This window comes from Triticum dicoccoides, chromosome 1B (genome assembly GCF_002162155.2).
Source record: "Triticum dicoccoides isolate Atlit2015 ecotype Zavitan chromosome 1B, WEW_v2.0, whole genome shotgun sequence".
NCBI lineage: Eukaryota > Viridiplantae > Streptophyta > Magnoliopsida > Poales > Poaceae > Triticum > Triticum dicoccoides.
Genome location: NC_041381.1, coordinates 153,125,942 through 153,132,506, shown reverse-complemented (window position 1 = coordinate 153,132,506; position 6,565 = coordinate 153,125,942).

Below are 6,565 nucleotides of genomic sequence, written 5' to 3'. Positions count from 1 at the left end.
CCCCGACCAATGGGGATTTTCCATGTGTAAAATCATCATTGGCTAGAGGAAACACGTGTCGGCTCATCGTTGGGATAGATGTCATCCACTCATTGGACAGAAGGCGCCTATGATACGTCGACACATGACACGGCCCAATAGAGGCCCATTCCTGTGAAAAGGCTGGCCCATTTGACTTGGTCATAAGGTGGCGGGCCGGCCCATGGAAAGCCTGTTAACGGCCCATTCGCATATAGCCCATTTACAGCCCGCTAACCCAAGGCCCGTTACGCCCTATCCGTATTAGGCCCTGTAGCGTCATCTGGGCCATCCAATATGATTCCAGCCTGTTTTCACTTTTGGCCCATGTATGGGCCATCACGTCTTTTCAGCCCATATGAGGCCCTTTGTAACTCTTGGCCCATTAACGGCCCATGGTGAAACTGACCCGTAATGAACAGTGTATCACTTTAACCCCATTAACGGCCCGTGGTGAAACTGGCACGTAATGAACAGTGTATCACTTTATACCCATTAACGGCCCATTATTCCATTGGGCCGTTTCTAGCCCATGTTATCTTTCGGCATTCTTAGAGCCCATTAATTCTTGGGCTCATTTCTAGCATTCGTTTAATTACGGCCCGTTACCGTCATTTTCTGCTTGTGGGCCAAATTCAGCCCGTGGTTACAGTCAGCCCGTTTGTGGTCCGTTAATTCGTTGGGCCATTTTCATAGCATCATCAAATACGGCCTATTAATGATGGCCCGTTATGGTCGGCCCATGAACGGACAATTCCAACTCTAGCCCGTTTACGGCCATAATGCGTTCTGTTATTGGCCCATGTTTGGCCAATCGATCATACGGCCCGTATAAGGCCCATTGATGATAGGGCCCGTAGAAGGCCCATTGTTTCTACGGCCCATAGAAGGCCCATTGTTTCTATGGCCCATAGAAGGCCCACTGTTTCTACGGCCCATAGAAGGCCCACTATTTCTACGGCCCGTAGGAGGCCTAATGTCACTACAGTAAATATCAACCCATGGTTATTGTGGCCTAGTTTTAAAAAATAGTTTATTACAGCCACTAGCAAACCGCGGAAAAAGAACTGCACTGACAACAAGCAAACAAATAAACAAGACAACAAGGAAATAAATAAGCAAGCAACTTATGCTAGGCTATCACGGCTATTACACATATTACATCCACTGGGCATCAAAGTTCGCCACCATTGCAAATATAGGGAACAAAGCAGCATATAAACGCCGTAGCAAAACAAGTCCAAAACTGAAACCACTTCAGAAGAGCTCAAGAAACAATATCCTGGGTACACATAATGCTCGCAAGATGCTTAGCAAGCTTATTAACTTTCTCTTGTTTGGCGCTTAAATCCTCCAGTGCTTGCTGTTGCACAAGAAAGTACGCATCTAAATTCTGCAGGGACTTCCTCAGTCCTTCGGCTTCTTGCCACAACACAGCTGACTGAGGCCTTTCAGCTTGTAGCTGAGACTGAAGAAGCCGAAGTGATTCAGGCAGCGAGTTCGAAGAGCTTGTGCCAGCGGTACTGGCCAGTAACTCGAACACTACATCAACGCAGGACCGTGGGGTTTTCTCACTGTCTACAAGATCGTTTTATCACTTTTCTTGGAGACCAACAGGGTTTTCTCACTATCTTGAACCTTATCTGCATTCCTTTCTCTACCATTGCATAGTGGGGTGCTCTTCTCCAATATTCTATTTGCATACTACAAGAGAAACAAGCAGACACATCACATGTTTAGCTTGTAGTATACAAAACTCATTTTGGTAAACCGGTTCAGTAGTAAGGTGGACATGATAACAACATGAAACAAACATATATCTATGTACTATGGTCACTGTATTGTCCATATCATTCTAGTTTATATTGCCTAATCAAGATAGAGACATAGTTCAACTCATATATTTTTAAGACACAACAGCATAGACAGAATATAAGTGTGAGAAACTACACAACATTGGTAGCACTTGTAATGTGCATCACATGAGAACATAACTGTTTATACAACTTAAACTGAAATCAACATAGAGCAAGAAGTTAAAACAACAATCCACTTAAAGAAATAGGTTTAAAACATACCTGTTGCACCATTGGAGTTTCAATTGGATCCTTCAAATTCGAAAGTAGTTTGTATGAGTAAATACAGTGATGAAACAACAAAGGAGTATGGACCATAGCTACGGAATCTAACCTGAGAACAATTGCTCTTCTGCTTTAAACGTGGAGTTTGGGTTAGCGGTGGTGGTCTTTGTGCTTTGGGCACTACAATAGCTTTACAAACTGCTCGTGTGGGGGTACTCTGCAGGGGTTGTCAACTAGAAGTGGGTTACTATCCGCTGGGGTTGCGGTTAGATGGGTTGTAGCTGGTTCTCTGCCCAACGATGTAAGTGTGCTATCTGGAAGAGTCTCCATTATGTGTGGTGGGGCTAGTTTGTGGGCCAGTACAACCATGGTTCTATCTGCATCGACGGGTAGCACTGTCTTTTGTGAAGAATGGGTTTTTGCTCCCTTAGATACTGCCATCACCCCCTCCAATTCAAATGGCTGATAAACAAGAAAAGAAATTGAACATACAGACATTATATGGTAGACACATGTGGTAATTCACATATATGTTGTCTAACCAAACAGGACAACGTGACACAATTTCACATATATGATGCCTAACTAAACATGATAGCATGACACAATTTCAAATATATGATGTATAACTTAACATGATATAATGGCATAATTCAACATATGATGAGTACCTAAACATGATGACATGACAAAACTATATGATGTCTTTCTAAAATAGGTTGGGATGAAATAATTCACATACATGTTGTCTAAGTATACAGAATGGCATGATATAATTGAGATAATTGATTCATATACTAAGCAACTGGCACTCGCATGTATGATCTCTAAACTAAGCAGATGTAATTCAATATTGTGCATATGATGTCTAAACTAAGCAATGCAAGACACCATATGCATCATATGAGAAATATAAACATTGCAACTTAGAGCATACACCTCAGGTGGGATATAGGACTGGTCATCTGTCTCTGAATCATCGTCTGAGGAGCTCCCTGTAACCATCGAGATATATACTTCAACAGGTACCATTGCCTGCTCTGAAGACCTTGTTTTCACTCCAGATTTTTCCATAACCTGCTCAAATGGCTGATACACATGAAGAGTAGTTCAATATACACCGATTGTCGACATGAAATGGAATACATAATGAAAAAAAAGATGGCATGAGATAATTCACATATATGATGCCTGCTCCATGGCGGTGCATCACATATATGATATTTGGCTGAAAAACATGGCATTGCATAATTCACATATCTGATATAGAAAGCAAACAGGAGGCATTCACACAAAGCATGTCTAATCTAAGCAGATGGCATGGCAATGCAAGACACCATATGCATGATATGATAAATATAACCCAGCCAAGTTGGAGCATGCACCTCAGGGGGGGGATACGACTGGTCATTTGTCTCTGAATCCTCCTCTGAGGAGATATCTGTAACCAGCAAGAAATCTGCATCAACAGGTAGCACTGACTGCTCAGAAGACCTTGTTTTCACTCTAGATTTTCCCATGACCAACAAATGGCTGATGCACAAGAAGAGTAGATGAATGAATAAACATTGTTGACAAATGGAATACATTATGGAAAAAAATATGGCACGATACAATTCACATATACGATGACTGGCTAAACAGGATGGCATTGCATGATTCACGTATACGATGCCTGGCTAAAGAAGATGGCATTGCATAATTCCCATATACTCCCCCCGTTCCTAAATATTTCTTTTTAGAGATTTCAAATGGACTACCACATACGGATATATATAGACATAGTTTAGAGTGTAGATTCACTCATTGTGTTCCGTATGTAGTCACTTGTTGAAATCTCTAAAAAGACAAATATTTAGGAATGGTGGGAGTATGATATAGAAACCAAACAGGTGGCATTCACACAAAGCAAATCTAAACTAAGATGATTACATATAAGATGTATAATGTAAGCAATGCAAGGCGCCATATGTATGATATGACCAACATCAGCATGCCAGGTTAGAGCAAACACCTCAGGTGGTAAATAGGCGTGGTCGGCTCCTTCTGAATCCCCATCTGAAGAGTTATCTTCCTCTGGAATACAATCTGGAAATGCAGGAGGGGGGGCACTTCACCCACCATGGAGTCGCGTCTGCATGACATTATATTCCCACACAACGGTCTTCTCTTTTTCTCTACATGTTTAGTACGATTGTGTACAATATCTGACATGCATAATAAAAAAATAGTTAGATTTTGTAAGGACTAAGGGGTGCATGCAAAAATCAAGACTGATGGTAGCAAATGAGTGGATGGATCCAAAACTAATGATACCAGGTAGATCATAGCTTCAGTTCAAAAAGATAGACAATGGATCATCTATTGTTTGTTGCCCACCCAACATGGACCACATAGAAGACCCCAGATGAACCAGATAGTAGACATATACTATTCATTGCTGGCTCGATATGAGACCCATGGGCATTTCAAAACTCAAGTTTGAGCGATAAAGTAGCAGGTAATAATAAGCGATGTAGAACGTAAGCAAACACGAAATACTACGACCTCTCTTCCAGAACTGTGTAGTCCTCAGGTTCATCTGCTCAGTCGATGATGGTAATGCAGTTGGCATGGATGCCGACAATGGGGAAGATGATTTGAGGTGGCGAAAGAAAGTATGCAGGGGGGATCTCTGCTACAGTGAACACTTCTGTCCATGGTGCACCTCAGGTGGGGTGGATGACGGCACGGCAGGAGCAGGACATAACACACAGAGTTTTCTTTGACGCCTATCTGAAAATGAAGTAAATCTGTAAGGGTTCCTTAGAATTGGAGGATTCTATAAACGCAGGGACGGGAAAAACACAGGAATAGGATAGGTATGCATGTGCAAAACAGAGCATTTGGAAACATAGGATTTCAGTCAACCTGGGTGTTTGGTTCACATGAATTGGAATAACACAGGAATGGAGAAACATGGTCAAATTAAAGTTAAACCACGTCAAAATGAAATAATAATAATCTTATTATGCCAGTAATGCAATTAGTTCTGTTCTTCATGCATATTAATTTGAAAAGGACGTCCAAGTGAATAAAATTCCTACGTTTTTTCTTTGAAAGAGACACCAAAGGAAAAAGAGCCTCCAGTTTTGCTTTGCTCCACTCCTTCTAACAGATTTGCACGAATAGTAGTTCCATAGCGAAGGATCCCTGAGGGATCGACATGAATGCAGAGTAACAAAGTGATGTGACGAGTGTACAACCTCTTTGACATAGCCTTGTGTACCTTAGCATCATTGGGTTGGACATGGAGGATGGTGATGATGCTGGTGTGACTGTCGGAGGCGGGAAGAAGATCCCAGGCCTCTGGAAATGGCGCCGAGGGTACTGCTCCGCTGTGATGGACGGTTCCGTTGTTGGAGCAGCTCCGATGAGGTGTACGGCGACGAGGCTGAAGCAGGACAAGACAGACAACGTTAATCTGAAGTGGGACCCTAATATCATCTGCAATAGATGATGTAAAATACATCACCAAAAAGTGCTAGATGTAAAACGCATCAGCCGCGCCACAACCGCTCCGACAGATGCTGTAAATACTGTTCACTCTGAACTTAGCTGAAGAAAATGAACTTTACAGTCGAAACTGAATTTTACTGTCGAAACTGATTGAACTAGTAGCAGAGCATAGCAATAGATGTTTAGGGCGTTCGAGCACTAGTAGCAGAGAAGCAGTGATATAAATCAGCAGACGCTCGAGCTGGGAACGCACTAGCAGAGAGCAAGTCGTGCAGTAGCACCGCGAGCGAGTGCTAAAGCAGCAACTCCTGTAGCTACCGGAGGTCGTGCAACAGCACCACCAGCAGCGCAAGCGAGAGCAAGAGTAGAGCAGCAGCACGAATGAAAGCAAGAGCAGTGCAGCAGCGCGAACGACAACAAGAACAGAGCCACAGCGCGAGCGAGAGCCGGAGCAGCTGCAGCTAGTGCCGTTGTGGAAGTTGCCGCCAAGGAAGCAACAACATGGGGGAGAGACGCCGTGGATGATGTGGCCGGCAACGGCGCCATCGATGGAGACCCGCCATGTCTGCTCAGTATCGAGCACCGGCAGCCCCGTGCGATCGAATAAAAGATAAAATGCAGCGGTGAGTGCAGAACCTCCTTGGTGGCGACGAGTTAGCCTCGACTTTATCGGAGGAATTGGTGAGGGTGCTGCGGTTCCGGTGGGGCAGGTCAAGATGGCGCTGTGGGGATTGAGGTGGCGCGATAGACGAGGCGAATGTCGGGGCAGCTCCTTGGAGCTGGAGGACTGGGCGGCTGATCCGGCGGGACGACGAGATCGACAACGGATCCTCATCCGGTGCGGTGGATGAGGGATGACGAGCTGTTGCAGTGGACGATGTAGTAGGGGAAGAGTCTCCGGCTGGGCGGCGGTCGGGAGGCCGACGGAGGAGCGTGGGGTTTCGCGGGTTTTTGCGGCCTCAGTGTAC